The following is an 18,629-nucleotide window of genomic DNA, read 5'->3' as shown; positions in this document are numbered from 1 at the left end:
ATTTTCCCACCTTTCAATGATCTTTTTAAAAAAACCTATGCAGGGCTAGGGATCAAACCCAGGGCAAACACCCCATACCCTCAGTTATCGCTTAACAGTAGTTGGCAAGACAGTCCTCGGTTTTGAAATGGAAGTCTATGACAGAAGACACCAAGTTGGGCATAATGGTGTATATACCCCTGCAATCCCAGGGCCCAGGACCCAGCAGCAGGAGCTCACTGCAAGGTCCATGCTAGTCTAGAACATAGTGAGCTGCAGGCCAGCCCAGTCACATAAAAGGAGATAACAAATTTCCACTTCGTACTGCACTTAGCTGAACATGGTGCCACCTCTCTTGGGTAATTTTCCTATAGGCCAGTGGTTCTCAACCTTCCTCATGCTTTAATTAATACAGTTCCTCAGGTTGTGGTGACCCCAAACCAGAAAATTATTTGGTTGAAATTTTGTTCCTGTGGTGAATCAAAATGGAACACCTGCTACACGGGGTATCTGATATGGGATCCCCCAAGGGAGGGTCTTTCGACCCCTTCTCCCCAGAATCACGACCTACAGATTGAGATTATCTGTGCTGGGGTTAACGGCATTTTCCCAAGCGCAGGCTGCTCCCACCACGACTTACTGGAAAGCAACTGAAGTCTATGGCAGCCTGCAAAACCAAGGACCAATCAGTATCTCTCACGTCTGTCTCCATCTACACAGCACCCGGACGCCACCCTCCAGTCCTCTCCCAACTGCCTCACTCTGTCCCCAGCTCAGTCGTCACATTTTCCCGCTTCGGTGTGTGCAAGGCTGTCAGCCGAGAAGTACATCTTGTTTTTCCTTCCCCACCTCCTTCTCCACATGGCAAACCCTTCATGGCTGAGGCCTCACTTCCTCTTTCCCCAGCCACTTCCCGCTTGCATCTCTGCCACATGGTCTTGCCAGTTGCCAAGTGTTATGGAAGCTTAAGCCAGGAACCATACCATATGGGTAGCCTTGCCTTCCCAGAGCCTGGTCTAGGTGTCACGGCAGGGTAACCAACCTAAACACACTGACGGGACAGCCCACAGTTGAGAAATAAAGAGCACAAATTTCTCCCAGTTTGCTTCTCACTGGACTTCCACTGAAATTATCAAACTGCCATGAGCAAACGATCATAATAACCGAGCACACAGGCACGCCGGTGATAACTGAGCTGGTGGCACCTAAAACTAAAATTCTGTTCTTTTAAAACAGTCCTCCTTCACAGACCCACCAGACACAGAAAGCAAAGCTCGAGGGCCCACACCAATTCAGACCCAGTCAGTTCAACAATTCGCTCAGGTCCCCTGTAGAGAACAAAGCACCTACGGTGAGCCCCACCCCACAAACACTGAGGAAGATGGGATGTTTGTTCTCCATCCTCCAATCCATGCCTCCTGTTTATGAAGCAAAACAGCTCAACAAGGTGGTCCATGCCTGATTCCAGCACTTAGGCGCTGAGGCTGGAGGATCAAGAATTACAGGTCAGCTTGGACTGCAAGAGTTCGAAATCAAAGAACAAGAAAAATCAAAGGAACTGAAGCTATATCATCTGAACTAGGCAAACCTGAAGATACTGTGAAATCAATCCAGTTGTCACCACTCACACCACAGATGGATCACTGAACTCTGAGGATCACCACGGTACCAGTGCAGACCAAATTCTCTTAGTCCCAGCACTCGGGAGGCAGAGTTCAAAGCCAGCCTGGTCTACAGAATTCCAGGACAGTCAGAGCTACACAGAGAAACCCTGTCTTGAAAAACCAGAAAGAAAGAATGAAAGAAAATAACAAATGATTGTGGAACCTGGCTTGGTGGTTCATGCTTTATGCTTTTAGCTCCAATTCCAGAACTTGGGAGGAAGAGGCAATGGGTCTCTGAATTCAAGGCCAGTCTAGTCTACACAGAGTTAGTTCCAGGAAAGCCAGGACTTTACCTGGGAACTCTACCTCAATCAAAACAAAAGCAAACAAACAAACAAACAAAAAGTGATTACAACAAAAAGCAGTGAACTGGTTTTTCCTGCAGAAATCCAAAGGGAGCATTCAGTTGGTCGTCTCATCAAAAGTGGGCACCATACACATCTTACTTTGAAACAATTCTGAGCTGTCCATAACATCAACATGGGTGTCCATGGGAAAGGTTCAGGATAGTCTCTTCCTCCTACTATAGTGAAATACCACCTATTCTTATTCTCTGAGGTCACCTTTCCCAAAGGGCCTTGGTGAACATTCCCTTGTCCATTCTAGCTATGCCCCCTCCAGGTTTTTTCCCCCGGGTTTTATTTCAGTGTTTCCCTACAATTCCTTTCTAACAGCACCCAAGAAAACAGCTACTTTGCTGACTATCTGTAGAAGCTGGGCACTCTAGGAGTCTCCAATGTCCCCTTCTGACCACCGCAGAGAGATGGATGGTCTGACTCACTCCATCTAGCTGGTCTAGTGGTCTAACTCACGAGTCCAGGCAGAATGCGCCACTTCACCGGTGAGATGTTTCTAGAAACCAGAAACCCTGTCACAACACACTTGTTCATCAGTTCCTTTGATATGTGTCATAGGGAGGGGTTCTATATGAAGAAAATTTTCAAGGAATACTTATCTGGAGAGTTCATAATACTTTAATGAGAAGCAGTTTTAGCAGAGCAGTGGCCAAGTCCCTGCTGTCCACTTCGCTGTCTGCATCTACTACACACTGCCTCTTCAAGTCTCAAATTCCTTATCTGAATCATGGGGATAATAACTGCACCTACATCACTGGGTCCAAGTCCTGTGAAGTATGAAGGAAATGACGCACATGGAGAATGTGGGACAATAGTAACTAGTATGTTCTCAACACATATGAGCAATGACTACTGCTCCTACTCATGCCTAGACTTATCTTTGCACAACAGACTAACACCACCAAAAGGGTGAAATTGAAGTGTAATCACTTTTTCACTTATGCTATACCTGGCTCAGAGCACATGCAGGTGAGCCTCGGCAATGATGTTTTTACTAACGGTGGCCTGGAACTCAAACGCTGTCTGTGGAACTTCTCCAAGCAACTCTAGACCGATTCATTTGCAGTATGAATACCGTGTGCTAGTTTCTCCCGTTTAAGACTAGATTTCTAGTTGGGTGTGGTGGTGTACCCTAGAACTCTGAGGCAGAAGGATCAAGAGGTGCAGAGCACTCCCTGCCCCCCCAAAAAACTGCTTTTCTGTATTCAATCTTCTGCAGCAAAACGAGACACACTATACTATAGCAACTATCAGACTTCCTGAGACAAACCAGCACAAACAGCGCTTCCAGAACAACAATCAGGTGAACCTTAGCTTTAAAATTACATCTTACTGATTTATTGGGTACGTACGTGTATATGTCTGGGTGTGCACAGGCCACAGTTTATGTGTGAAGGCCAAGACAACTTGCAGGAGTCAATCCTCTCCTGCCACCATGTTCTCCCAGGAATCAAACTCAGGTCATCAGGCTTCTTAGACAGCATCTTACTCTGAGCCCCCTCACTATCCTGCCGCTGCTTCATTACCCATTATCATTGAAGCTGCTTTTGAACATCAGAACCTGAGCAGCGCTAACCACTGCCCAACCTCCAACATACATACAGCATTCCCTTGGAAACAAAATGATACGGTCATGTGATTACGAACCATCTACTCTCCCAGTGACAGTCACAATGCACAAAACACTATTATTCACCCAATGCTGCACCACGAGTCACTTCCAGAAACAAAAAGTGTGTACTGGTTGTCTGTTCATGTTATTTATTAAAGCTTTTCATCATTTTAATTTACTGCTGCGAAGAAAATGACTTAGCATCTCAAAACTCCATTTTAATGAACTTACTATGACTTATTTTGAAACTAAAAATACTTTCTTGCCAATTTTCATTGAAAAAGTAATGAAATGATATGACTCAGAAAATAAAATAAGAACTAAAATTTCTGCTAGGTGTGACTACACACCTTCAATCTTAGCACTCTAGAAGCAGAAGCAGGAAATTCTAAATTCAAGGACATGAGATCCTGTCCCCAAAGAAAAAGTTGTTTTAAAAAAGAATTTGCCAAGCCGGGCGATGGTGGCGCACGCCTTTAATCCCAGCACTCGGGAGGCAGAGGCAGGCGGATCTCTGTGAGTTCGAGACCAGCCTGGTCTACAGAGGTAGTTCCAGGACAGGCTCCAAAGCCACAGAGAAACCCTGTCTCGAAAAACCAAAAAAAAAAAAAGAAAAAAAAAAGAATTTGCCAAAATTATACAAAGCCATCAGAACACTGTTTGTAATTTCCAATGTTTGAAACAAACTATTACACATATGCTAAGAGTGTTGCGTTAAAATTAAGGCTGAATTAAAACGGGTCTCCTGCCTTTCAGAACCACGGTAACACACAATTTCAAATGAGGTTTTTTTTGTATAAATTCTAAAATAAGTCTGCTTTTGACTCACTTAAAATAGAAGAGACAAGCCGGGCGGTGGTGGCGCAGGCCTTTAATCCCAGCACTCGGGAGGCAGAGGCAGGCGGATCTCTGTGAGTTCGAGGCCAGCCTGGTCTACAAGAGCTAGTTCCAGGACAGGCACCAAAGCTACAGAGAAACCCTGTCTCGAAAAAAAAAAAAAAAAACCAAAATAGAAGAGACAAAGCCAGGCAGTGGTGGTGCACACCTTTAATCCAAGCACTCGGGAGGCAGAGGCAGGCCGATGTCTGTGAGTTCGAGACCAGCCTGGTCTATAAAGCGAGTTCCAGGACTGTTTGACAAAGAAACCCTGACTTAAAAAACAGATAGATAGACAGACATAAACACACACATGCGCGCCTGACAAGGGCTAGACATGTGGCTCAGTGGCAGAGGGCTTACCTGGTCCGAACAGCGTTCCATCCCTCAGCACTACAGATTCAAGCAAGTGGGGTGTCCATCCCCACTCATGACTCCACACAGTACCAAAACATATGCTGTACTTCAACATCCCTTTTCTGAGGAACGAGTAGAAGTCACCGGGCGATGGTGGCGCACGCCTTTAATCCCAGCACTCAGGAGGCAGAGGCAGGCGGATCTCTGTGAGTTCGAGGCCAGCCTGGTCTACAAGAGCTAGTTCCAGGACAGGCTCCAAAGCTACAGAGAAACCCTGTCTCAAAAAACCAGAGAAACCTTGTCTCAAAAAAAAAAGAAAGTAGAAGTCTTCACTATGAAATCCTGGCTGGCTAGAAATTCCTACTGTAGACCTTGAACTTAGAGACCTACCTGCCTCTGAATTCTGGTTATTCACATAACCACACTTTCAGGTAAAATAACAGTGGCTTTGGGTTCATGAAAGGACAGAGACACCCTCAGGTCACATCATGAGGAACTTCTGGATAAAGCCTGATGGAATTTTAAAGCATTCACCTGGATTCATAATCTTTATGTCTCTTGTCAAGCTTTCTCCTGGTACCCCTGCTTTAGATTCCCTGCGTCAGCATCATAAGACATCCCCTAAGCGCTGTCTCCACCCTCACAGGCCTAGCTCGCCTCATCCTTAGGCAACAGGTGGCCTAAGGTATCTGGACAGAAGACACGGCATACCTGAGACATGGTAGTGCCCCAAAATAAGTGGCTATGGGTGGACTGTACAAGAGTGGGTTCGCATGTTTGTCACCAAAACTTGGATTCTGAATGAACTATTGACAGCAACTGTAGATAACCATTACAAGGCAACCATCTAGTGAGCGGCGTCTACAGTCAACTTAGACCACAAACTCACACACATGTTAAGGTCATAGTGAGATGAAGGTCCCCCAACTGTTTACATAGTACCTTAAGGACCTAAATTTTCAAATTTTAAATTTCAAAATTTATGATTTTAAGCCCAGGTTTTGTTTTGTTTCCCTCTGCCAGGCCTCTCCTAAGCTATTGTTTGTTTGGAAACAAGGTAGTATGCAACCCAGACTGGCCTTGTAGCAGGGAAGGTGACCTTGAACTCTTGACCCTCCCTGTCTCCACCTAGTTAGGTTATAGGCTTGGCCCTGAGCCTCAGCCTGCATAGGGGGCTATTTCAGTTTTTACTCATGCCCCTATTTAAAAAAAAAAAAATAGCAAGACAGGGGAAGGGTCTGTGGCCTCCCCAACAACCTCTGTTCGGTTCTTTAACAAATACAGACCCGAAGAAAAGTGTGGTTTCAGTTGTGCCATGATTTATTATGGACCAGTGATGTAAAAACATGCAGGATCCCAAGCAAGAGACAGAAAACCATGTACTCCCTAGTGTGGGACCAGAGCTGCCGGGGGGTTTATGGGATGTTCATGTTCCATCAGTCAAGACTAAAAATGGGGTTTAGTGGGACTTGAGGTTTTAAAGAACATTTGAATGGCCTCAGAAAAGCACTACCCAAATCTGGATGGGCCATCTAACAGGGGGGACCCAACTCAGGCACAAGGGGTAGCTGTGCAGACGAGTATACCCCCGCCCCCAGGAAGCAAGAGTCCTCACTAGGACATGGTTGGCTACTTGTTGCTTGTTTAGCCCTAGAATCCCATGGAACCTTCTGAGAGTCAGATTGCCGTGCTTCTCGCTGTGGCAAGAGCACAGGGAACATGCCTGCATGCCAGCCTCTAGTGTGTACCAACTCAGCGGAAAACACTCTGGCTGGTTCCAAAAAGACTTATGTCAGCTAGGGAGAAAAGCTAGCACGGTAGCGACCTGAAGGATGCCTGGGTGGTGATGGGTGGTAAGCCTGCTGATACCAGACAGACAACCACTCTCCAGCGACAAGGTCCTCCTCCCTCATGGCATTCTGAGGCACCCACAGATCCGAGGGAGAACTGAGTATACACACAGTAGATACACAAGTTTATTGTCAAATGAAATATTAACACAACTATCAAAGACAGTGAGGGCACCGAGTGCCCACTGGGTCTTCATGTGCCTCTAATGAAGAACTAAGTTGGAAAACCAGGTCATGAAAAGAGCCCTCATCTGAGCAATTCTGAAGACTCCTAGCTTGGAGTTTTACCTGAAACCTCTTCCCGTGAGTCCTTCCTTTGCTCATAAGCCAAACGTAGTAAAACTAGAATGGATGAAAACTCAGCAGTCTTAAGACTTCAGTGTGCAGGGCAGGGGAGATGGCTCAGTGGGGAAAGGCACTTGCCATCAAGCCTGACAACCTGACTTCAATCCATGGGATCCAAACTATTTCCAGAGAGAACTGATTCCCAAATTGCCCTTTGGCCTTCACATAGGCACTGTAGCCAGAAGGCTCGTGTTTCACAAATAAATGCAATTAAAAACAACAATAATCATACATCTCACCTGAATACAATTCAAAAGCTCCGGCCACGGACAACAAATTTCCTGTTCCCTTTAAAAATCAGGGAACTAAAAAGAGAGGAGGCAGAAGAAAGAAGAAAGCAACTCAATTGCTCCCACTAAGGACCTACCTAACACGGTCGGGCAGTGAGAGCGCACGCCTTTAATCCCAGCACTCGGGAGGCAGAGGCAGGCGAAGTTTGTAGGCCAGCCTGGTCTACGAGAGCTAGTTCCAGGACAGCTAGGACTGTTACAGAGAAACCCCATCTCGAAAAACAAGCAAGCAAAAATTAACATCCCCACCCTCATTATTATGACTTTTCATACTTCATCTATGCTGGGTACATATTTTTACCAAATAAACAGTACAGGTAGAGAAAAATGTATAAAAAAAAGAGTAAATTGATTTTTTTAAAGATAAATAAAACATAAAACTTCATTCGTCAATTTTACTTGGGCCCACCTTCCAATCTCAGAAAATTAGAGATGCCAGAGACAGAAACCACCCAGCTGTGTAGGCTTCCCAGGGACCGTCCTACCTTTATGTCGCTTCAAATCCACATAAGCTCCCCACTTCTACACCCACACGAACTACAGGCCAATGAGTTTTCAGAAACTAGTTTTCTAACTGATCTTGCAGACCCAAGGAGAAACCAGAAGCTTCCTCCTGTCTGTTCTCTACTGTGGGTAGGCGTGGCCTTAAAAGGCTAATTTCAAAATGCCACTCCTGGGTGTAATGGGTTTTACAGCTCTCCTGGCTCTTAGCACCTCAGGCACGATGCTCCAGCCATTACCAACTTGCTACTCTTCTCACGCAGCCCTCATGCTCCGGCCTTTTCCTCCTTCCTTACAGACATCATCCCCTCTTCCAATTCCAGGGCCTTTGAGCAAGTTGTTCTCTAAGTACCCGCATTCCTTTGGTGCATTCCTTTGTCTTTCAAGTTTGCGTATAAATGGCTCTTCCATAGGATGCTTTTCCTGACCTGTCTCCCAGAATCCTCCACTGACCTACCTTCCTGTCATGGTAACACATTGCTGATCCTGCCGCTCTGTAGGCAATGTGTTCTCTGAGAGGCTAACAGTCTTTCTCACCCTAACTAAAGCCTTGGTGATCATTAATATCTTCAAAGTAAATAAAATTTATGCATATTATGGAAACAAAAAAAAATACCATGGGTTTCATAAAAGTGATGGAAAACTACCTGTTTTCCAAAGAGACTGAATTAATTGTCTGATACAAAATTCAGTTGGGCTTTTTGTTGTTGTTGATTTTGAGACGGGACCTCTCTATGTACATCAGCCTGGCCCCATACTCATGGAGATACTCCTGCTTCTACCTCCCAAGCAATGGGATTAAAGGTGTGTGCTACCACACCCAGCCGGATATGCAGTCTTTAAAGAGGGATGTGAAGTTTAAAGCTCTTGAACACCACTCAGTGAAACTTAATTTTCACAGTCTAGATGCAAACCAAGGTGCCAATGGTATACCTTAGCATCAGAACATTTGTCAAGCATCTGCAAGGCTCTGCGCTCATCACCAACAATGCAATCAACCCATAAAGATCCAATTCAGAAGTGAAAATTGCGCATCCTTTAAATTATACTTGGTATTTAGGTGTGGTGTCCCTGTATTCAAATTTAAGTTAACTTGGGACCAGCCTGTATTACACAGTGAAATCCTGCCTCATGCCTCAAAAAAGCTATGTTAATATTATATGTGTCTATGTAGTATTTTGTATATAAATAAAATTTCAGGGTAAGGCTATAACCCAGAGACAGAGGTACTTGCCTAGCATGTGCAATGCCCTAAATTCAATACCCAGCACAAACACAAAGGCAAATTATACTTGATTTAAATCTTTAAGTGTTTAGCCAGATACACAGATTTAATCAACCATTCTACGGGAACTGCTTTGAGATGTTCAATATAGGTAAAAAGAAAACAGCTTTTCAATGTTTTTACTTTCTATGTTGGGCAGTGGTAACACATGCTTTTAATTCCAACACTCGAGAGGCAGAGGCAGGTGGATCTCTGAGTTGAGACCATCTACCCTACAGAGTGAGTTCTAGGACAGTCAGGGATACACAGAAAGAAGCCTTCTCTCAAAAATAGACAAATTTTATTTTCTAATTCCAGGACTCCTAGGCAGAAGCAGGTAAATCTCTGTGAGTTTGAGACCAGCCTGGTCTACACAGAAAGTTCCAGGGCTACATAGAGAGACCCTTTCTCAAATATCAAAATTTTTACTCTCTCCATCAGAAAGGAACTCAGTTAAAATTAAAAGTTAGCACAGCTGACTGCATCTGCCAACTCTCAGTTTGACCTAGCAGGTAGGCATTTAAGACTAAAAGTGTGTGTGTGTGTGTTACTGAGGGACAACTATGTCCTTGTACACATTTGACAGCATTAATAACTTCATCCTTAGAAAGGATTCTATAAACATCTCTCTCTCTCTCTCTCTCTCTCTCTCTCTCTCTCTCTCTCTCTCTCTCTCTCGTGTGTGATTATTTAGCAAGGAAACCCATGTGCATGGTTTTATATCACAATGTTTTTTCTTGAACCAGACAGGGTATCATACACTCCAGACTGGCCACAAACTAACTATAGCTAAGGATGACCTTGAACTTCTAATCCTCCTGTCTCCATTTTCTGAGTTCTGGATATCCCGGCTATGTTTGGAAACCCCCACTCCAGCTTCCCAGCATCATCATTTTTATACAAAGTGTGTATCTTCTTAAAGACTGAGATGATGCTGTGTATTCAGAAGCATTTCATGTCTTAGCCGTTCCAGTCAGCATAAAGGAGAGCCCCTAAAACAATGGCAAGCCTTCATTCCTCCGACCTCCAAGCAATATCTACCATGTGTATGGATGCAGACACACACAAATGAAGGAGGAATGAAGGAAGATCCATATCCTGTATATTTCTGGTTTGGTGTTTTGTTTTAAGTCCAAGGAGTAATGGGAGGAAAAGAAGTTAAATTATACACAGACCAACACTCCTATTAACTCATACCACTAATGAAGCAAAACTAACTAAGCAGAGAAAATGGGCCCACTTGTTGGAGCTCTGAAATGATCTTGTCTTTGATCTGGGTGCCCATCTCTCCTATTTAATGTAAACTTCAAACCAAGAGCCATGAAAAGTGGTTATAATTAGTAAAGGCCCCAGTATGACAGCTTTTAGAGCAACCAAGCATTCAAAAAAAATTTTTTTCTTTTAATGAAACTGAGTCAACTTTTATTTTGGATTTTAAAAACCCAAGACTTTCCCACCAATGTGCACCTAGAACCAAACCTTGGCATGATGGGAGTGCAAAAAAAAAATGTGTACGTCTGTGGCGCTATTCAGGCCTGGGCTCCAGCTTACAGGTGTCTCTTCTCCAAAACCGATGGGGAAAAAAAAACGTTCCTGAGGTGGGAAAACATTGGGGGTGGGGCTATTCTGTACGATGGACAAAACAGTCCCCAGAAGACAGGGTTTGGGGGGTGGGGGAAGAATGGTTCCTAGCTGGAGAAGAGCTGAACACACAGCAGAAGAAGCACAGCCTATTGGAAAGCATAGAGAAGTTTCTCAGAATGGCAGTGGTGAAGGGGGGCTGGCATGAGCTAGGCTAGAGACTGCATGTGGAGGCTGCTGAAGGAGGTCCTGTGGGCCATGTGAAGGCCCTTGGGTTTCTTCCTGAAGACACAAGCAGCCAAGGGTTAGCCGTTTTCAAGCGGACGGTACACACCACTCTGTGGACAATGCACGGTAAACTACAGAAGGGAGGAACTGACGACAGGAAATTAATTAACTTAGACATTTGCGACACCGTGAGGGGTTCTGCCCAATGTGGGGACAGTCGCTGAAGACAGTGAAGCAGACAGCCTGGCCTGGCCACCTGAAAACACGGTACACTTCAGATCCCCGAAGGGAGGGAGACGACTTTCATTTTTACAAGGATCTGTAGGGCGAGGTGCCTGAAGGTTCCAGCTTGGGCAAAGTTGTAAAAAGAAAGAGCTGGGAGTTGCCCGTTCAGAGGTAAGAGAAGAGGGCAGGAACACACCCAAACACTGGAGGCGACAGTCCCTTACCTCTTTTAGGCAAGGGGCTGAAAGGTGGCTGCTGAGCTGTGGCACTGTGTGCTCTCGGCACAGCTGGTCCACTGGTGTGAGAGATAAAAGCTATGGTCCAGATGCACACAACATGACTGGGAGGCCAGAGCATCATGGCCCTTCCCATTAAAAACACTGTCTCCTTTACTCTCGCTGCTGCTCCAGGCCTTGCCTGGTGCCAGTGTGAGAAACTTAGGGTGGTAGCAGAGGAGGGCCCGGGTAAGGGTAAAGCAAGTGGTATGTGTAACTCTCTCCTGACGTTGCTAGGCATTTCCCTGTGGGGTCCCAAGTACCTGCAGTAGCTGTGCCCCTACCTCCATCTCTGTGCCCTTTCCTTCTTTCCTCCCTAGCCTATCTTGCCAAAAGATGTCTGGATCAAAGACTGGGCTCAGATAGATAGATAATTATGGAAGAATTTTACAAAAATTTGGGAAACAAAATGAAGAGAGACTGTGAGTGCCCAAAAGCATCGAGCAAGTAAGGGCTAGTTCAAACATAAAAAAAAAAGGTATATTCCACATAACTTACAAAATGAGGGAACCCGACAGAAGAGCAGCTGAAGAGTGTTGGGAATGCTGAGCTAGGAACAAGAGCAGCCTCCTGTCAGTGAATCAAGGCTGTTCTAGAACCTGTTAGTAAATAAGTTCTTACAGGGTTTTCCAAGTATATTTATCACCACTCAACACTTTCCCCACCCTCAAACTGTCTGTGAAACTTTGAACCTGCCAACCGAGCTCCCTTCCAGCATGCAATAAAGAGCTTATCAAGTCTATCGAATTGTGCATCTCCCCACAAGACACATGCAAGATGGAGTGCACATTCAGTCTGCTTGGGACACAACTACTGTACCACCCCCTCTTTTCCTTGGTAGTACCAGGGCTCAGCAGCGTAGAGGTGCACCCTGACTGAGCCCAACTGCTGGGAAGTAGACTTTTTTTCTGGACATCTGGGGCTGAATACTCAAGTCTTCATTGCATGAGAGTGGAGAGAGGCTGGCTGCCCTGCACTGCTGCATTGAAGGAGGTGTATTAGCATCTGGTCTCTGTTCCTTACAGGCTAACGGATCCCCCTCCTCAATGGGGTTGGGGAGTGGTCACAGTAAAATATTCCCAGACACTGCTACAATCAACAGGCTGACAGCCATTCCTTCGATGAGTAAGTCCTAAGGTTGTTGACACCTGACTTTCTTAAAGCTCTTAAGTGAACCCCATTAACAAGAATCTGCTAGTTGTGTCTGCTCCTCGCCCTGGAATGCAAAAACTGCATTATGTTGGTTGCCTGCCCCCCCCTCCAAGAGAAACTACTAGGTAAATTCAGTCAACAGTAAAGGGATTGTAAAAAAATCTGGAAAGGAAGTCTGGAGTGGATACCCACAAAGCATCTTGAGCTCAAAAAAACACCGCTTTCTTCCATATATAGATTTTGACTTTCTGGGACATTAATTTCACCCTTCCAGCAATGCCCCGGGGTAGAAAAGCTAATGAAAAGATGTGTATAATCGTATTCAGCAGCAGCAATGCAGCCAATGGGAGTGTTGTGTGTGTTTGTTTGGATTTCCTTACACTTTCAAATTCAAGCAGGGAATTGCTTCCAAAAGGGTCTGCCCTCATTTTAAAACACCACCACAGAGAGAAAACCACAGTATCTGTGAACTGCTAAGTCCTCTGAGGCCAGGCTGCTTCCAGCCAGCAGTCAGGAGTCAGAGGTCAGGATGAACCTAGCTGTAAATCTGTGCTGTTCTGAGTTCAAACTCAGGATTGTTGCTAAATGTCTTCTCAAAAGGAGGCTGAAACTTAGTCTCAGAAACTACATCCCCCCCCCCCCGAAAAAAAAAGGAAATGCAAAAGTAATTCAATGACCAGCCTATCAAACACTTTAGAAACAATCCTTCCCCAGTCTTGGAAAAGGGGGTGAAGGGATGAAATACCGAGCTAGCTCAGGGGAAAAACAAATAGAGCATTTAAAAGCTTTATCTAATTACCCCCACTGAGACTTTTTCTCTTCAGTCTGGCTGTCTGACAAAACCAGTGGGGGTTTTCATTCTCTCCTCTCTCTCCACCCGGTGAGTTCCACCGCCCTCAAGGAGCCCTCAGGTGAATCGTGGCAGCATCAGCCAGTCAGTCCCCAGGCCCCGGCCTTTGCGGAGGTTTTCAAATTCTCTCAGCATTAGTTGCCTGAATCACACAGAACAAACAGTCTCCACCCTCTCCCACTGCTTTGTCTGAAGCACCTATTCACCAGCAGTCACCGCTCCCGTTGGGCAGACGGCTAACCTGCAGCCCGCAAGCCCATCAAAACAGGCTGCAGGATCGGAGCTCCCTGTCCCCGCCTCCCCACCCGCCCGCCCCCAATTCAGCTGCCAACAAGCAGGGTGAACTCTCCAGGCGGCTCGGCTGCCCTTCAGACCACGTTGGGCACCCGAGGAACGTGAAGAGAGAGACCTTGAGAAAAGCTGAGCTGATGACACAGCTCGGGAAGACTAACTGCTAACTAGGAAAGGCTCCTCCCCACCTTCCTCATTCTTCGGCCTCTGCAGTAAAGAAAACACCAGCAGACAGGTTTCCTTTCCTTGGTCGGCTTGCCATGTGGGAGTGGGGGAAATTAAAAGTAAGCCATGCATTTCAGAAAGCACATCGCATGCCTCCCTCTGGGTTCAGATGGTACACCTCTTACCACTGACTTATTATCCTCTACCCCTGGGCATGGCAAGCATTCTTTGACTCCTGCACTTGAGAGACGTGATTGTTTCTACTCAAGAACTGCAGTCTAAACCTAAAAATTGAGAGAAAAGAAACGGGAAAACCCGTCAACGAGGCCTGCTTGGTAGGTCAAAAAGACACGTATAACCTTGAGGCAGGGAAACTTCTGGCTTCGCAGCAGGCCTGCCTCTCAACAAAAGTGATAGCTTCCAGCCACTAGTTCAAGCCTACTTGCATCTTTCATCTCCATGAAAACTTCAAGAACCCTGAAACACACTTAAGACAAAATGCAAACCACAATACTTTTTGCCTTCTAATATCTGCTCAGTCCCTCCAAATACATTCTAAACCTAGAATAATTGTTTTTAAAAGGGTTATCTATCAGCTGGATTGAATAAACAGAGCCACAGAAGCAGGGTAACATGGGCCAGAAACAGCCACATCCACAAGAATCCGGGAGAAAAGCAAGCTATTGCCTCCTCATCAGGAGGGACCACACTGAAGTTACTACTGATACTATATTGCACTTCTGTCTTTTGAATGCAAATACGTTTAATAAAAATACAAAGGTAAAATATCACCTTTGAGGAGGACTATGTAGAATTTCCAAAACAAACATAAAAATCTGTTATTAATGTGAAAGCAGGTGATGTCACACACACATAACGAGGAAGTTCAACCTCTTAAAAGACAAGAAAGTCATCCCTGACAAGCTGCCATTTGATAGCACAGCACCGGGTCAGAGAGTACTAAACTTCAATTACAGACACTTAACAAAAGTTATTTAAATAACAAAAACCAAAACCAACTTTAACATCCTACCTTCCTAGGTCAAAACCACATAGGATTCAGAAATTAATTAAACCTAGTAAATAATGTAAAACAGGGAAGGACTCCCTTTCAAAAAAGCTTTGGTTAATTTTAGCATCCTTCTGTTTAGCTGCTTAGCAACCTTTATCCTATGACCTTCTAAGCACCACCTACTTTTCAGAAGGATAATGAATAGAAACATCAAAAGGACCCACTTCTCACTACTTCTAGAGGGCCTGTTTAGCCAATTTCTGTAAAAAGTTTATATTAACTATGCCATGCAAAACCCTAAGAGGATAGAATTTTTCAACTTCATTAACCAGGAAATGTACTTAGCTGAAGCTGCTAAGTGGTGTTAGCAAGTGAGCACACAATAGCAAGAAAGACTTCCCAACTGACCTAGGAAGTGAACCAACACAGCAGTTCAAAACAGCCAAGTAAAAAACAGAAGTTTGCTAACAGCTGTTAGTCAGTGCCTGGCTTAGGGCAGATCACCAATAAACAGCTGTTGATCAGATGAGGACGAAGGCACTCAGGTTTTATTTTTCCTCCGTCCACACTCGGGTACTCCTACTGGATGCAAATAAGTTCTCTTCAGGTTGATAGGTTCTGCCTGAAGAAATCTACGATGAAAGCCCCTTCCATCAAAAGGTCACTTGTCTGATGATGTAAATGGTTAGGAATGGATGAACCACCTGTACCAGTTGAGTCAGACAAATGCTCCCCATCACATCCACGGTAAGAGTACTGTCTGAGTTTCAGATGAGAAATAAAGTGGTATCCAGGGAAACGGGGAGAATAGTATCCCATGTACCACGGAGCATCAGCAGCATTTCTTAGGAGTTAAGCCTTTCTTAAAAACCAAACACCCTGAAAAGACAACTAGCTTACTTAAAAACAAAAAACTTTAAGATTGGGACAGTGCAAGTTAACTAATCTGAAATGGAGAAGGGGACACAATTAAATCAAGTACTCCTCTTTCTTTTGTAAAAATTGGGGAAGGAATTTTTTCACACATTTAAAACTTGATTAGAGCCATTCAAATGTTTAATTCATCAGTGTAACCAAATACATCAAAGCAAGACCCATCAGTAGATTCCCCAATGGATAGAGGTAAAAACAAAACAAAAACCAACTACAAAGCTCTAAAACGAGTCCACCCTTGCACATAAAGTCTGAAGAGTACACTGAACTCTTTCCATAAAAACTATGGCTTCTTTAAGCTCGCACAAAATTTTCTTGCAAATTTAAACCAAGACTTTGGCTTCCAACTCAGACTTCCGGGTTAAATTCTCTTGGAAACTATACCTGCCTACTCAAGAAAGCATCAAACTCAGAGGATGTGAAAAAAAAAGGGCAACACATTCTTTTCTTGGCTGTACTCATCTCTCCACCTTCCACTCCAATTAACTATTGCACAATACACTCGCACTCAGACACAGACCACCATATTATCTGAAAAAGAAATCTCACAACCAGGGGATGCACAAGCAGCAGGTCAGCCTTTGCAGAAATCATTTCCAGAAATACTTCACCAACTTCCAGCATCCAACAAACTTTCTTCCCATAAGCTTTAACAGGGATATGCTTAGCTCTAAACTCTAAAACAAGACGGTGGGCTGAAAACCTGAAGGCAAGGTTTTCAACATCCCCAAAAGGCTATTTTTTTTCACCCTTGTATCAATCTCCACCACCACCTCTACCAGCATCCCCCAAAGAAGAAAATCCCCTCCGAAGTGCCCCTAATGTGTGCTGCTGCTGGCTCTGAAGCCGTGTAGAATTTCGTAATGGAATGTGAACTGCTCGTCCGGATCTGGGCTCACGTTCTATCTCTTAACCAGTAAGGAGCGAGGGAGGGCAAATCTGCTGAGCAAGGAGAAATAACTTTCCTCCTCTTTTATAACCCATCACGGATGCACCGAGGACGAGGGACGCAAGCTGCACGCGGCGCCTGTCAAGTGGCCGAGCCCAAGCCCAGTGGGGTCCCCAAGCCCCTAGACCTCGGCCGGCTGCCCGCGGGCACCGTCGCCGCACCCCGCACTCACCCGGGGCCGGAGAGCGGGTCACATCCTCGACGCGACCCTGGCCCTGTACAGAAAACACACCGCCTCCCAGGGAGGGGGCCGGCGACGGGAAGGACCTCCCCTGCTCCTTAGCAACCATTAAGGTCGCAGTTTCCTAAGAGACCGCGAACGGGGTGGGGGAGCGGGGAGCTGGGCCTGATGGGGGGGGCTGCCTCTCGTCGTCGTCGGTTTCCCACCCACCCACCCCACCACAATCACCGGCTTCCCCCACTCTCCTCGCTCGGCGGTAAGGGCCGGAGTGTGAGGAGAAAGCGAAGCCCCAGAACTCCAGAAAAAATTGGTCCAGCGGGTGGCGGACAAAAGTTTCCTAGCGCGCTCCACAGCTGGGCGGTGGGGCGGGCGCCGGCCCCGCCTCGGATGCTCCCGGCCTCCTTCCTGTGCTCGTGACGGCGCCGGGCGCGAGCCCCCCCTCCGCGATGCAAGCTCGCCCCACGCTGGGGGCTCCCCCAAAGCTCGTACCTAGTCAGCCTCAGAGTCACCAACAATACGTGTCGGCCCGGCCCGGGTCGCCGCCTCCCCTCCTCCCCAGCGACGGTGGTCGCCCGCAGCCCCGCCGCCAGCCGGGAGCCCGCAGAGGGCGCGGGGCTGCCTGCCGCCCCTCCCGGTCGGCGCCGTCCGCCCGGGAGGATCAAAGTCCGCAGAGCAGGGCGCGGCGGATGCTCCCACTGAGCAGCCCCGAACGCGCAGCCCCCCGCGCCTGCACCCCGGGTGGGCACCCCCGGATACCTTGCGGCGGCTGGTAGGCTCCGTCATCTCCGTGCTTCCCGACCCGAGAGAGACTAGAAAGTATGTAGGAGAAAAGTTTCCCCTCCCACATGGGGGGGGGAGGATGTCGGGGGAGAGAGGGCGGAAGATGGAGAGCAGCGCTGGGAAGATGTTTCTGGCCCGTGGTGCGCGCACCATCCGAGTCCCGGCGGTACTGGTTAAAAATAAACTCGGCGACGCGGGTCGGGCCGGATTCCTGCGCTCGGACGGCTAATATGGATGCGCATCAGGTCCTGCTGGCGGGGCGCTGCGGCGACTCGCGCAGGGAGCTGGTTGGCAGAGCCGGCAGCTCGGGAAGGGGAAAGAAGCGGAGGAAGGGGAGGAGGAGGAGGAGGAGCGGCCGGGCGCGCAGCCCGAGGGGAGAGGGCTGCCCAGCTCATCCCGGCCGCCCTTACCCCGCACCCCCAACCGAGCGCATGCTGCGCGGCGTGGGGCGCGCGGGTCCTTTCTGCCAAACGCCGAGTTTCAGAAGTACACCGCGCTCTGCACACTTCACCCTCCCCATCCCCAAAAAGTTCTTTAAAAGGTCGCTCGGCAGTGCCCCGGTCATCTCGCAGCCACCCGAGTGCGGCAAGCGGGGACTCGGGATGTGTACTTACGGCCCGGCAGGGTGCTGGGCTCCCAGGCATGATGCGGTAGGGACCGGTGGGCTTTGGGGAGAGAACGAGGAGAGATGCAAACTTGTTCCGGAAAAGGAATCAAAATGGCGTTTCTGGATGTGCAAAGTTCATCAACTCCGCAGTCACTTCCCCTCCTCCTCTTCTCCCATAGGGAGGGAGGTGGGCGAGGAGCTGGCGACCCCGTTGCCCCAGCCGTCTTCTCGGCCCCCGCCTCGGCCCCCCGCCCCGCTTCCTCGCCCGCACGCACGGAGACTCGCTCTCCCCCTCTCACCCTGATA

The 18,629-nt window shown here is 47.1% G+C and overlaps 1 protein-coding gene across 5 annotated transcripts in view; it reads right to left on the bottom strand.

Annotated features, from left to right (window-relative positions):
• The window catches only part of Rreb1 (ras responsive element binding protein 1), a 126,919-nt gene extending 108,536 nt beyond the window's left edge, over positions 1 to 18,383 (bottom strand). For 4 of the 5 annotated variants that reach the window (XM_057787422.1, XM_057787425.1, XM_057787423.1 and 1 more), the window contains exon 1: positions 18,331 to 18,383. The gene's annotated coding sequence lies outside the window, so the exon portion shown is untranslated. Of the gene's footprint in view, positions 1 to 17,692; positions 17,750 to 18,330 lie in introns of those variants that run through there. The other variant, XM_057787424.1, reaches the window with a different exon arrangement.
• Positions 18,384 to 18,629: the final 246 nt, after the last annotated feature.

The sequence above is a fragment of the Chionomys nivalis genome, chromosome 13 (assembly GCF_950005125.1).
Source record: "Chionomys nivalis chromosome 13, mChiNiv1.1, whole genome shotgun sequence".
Classification (NCBI taxonomy): Eukaryota; Metazoa; Chordata; class Mammalia; order Rodentia; family Cricetidae; genus Chionomys; species Chionomys nivalis.
Note: the sequence above shows the minus strand (reverse complement) of the source record. Positions and strands in the feature narration are given on the sequence as shown.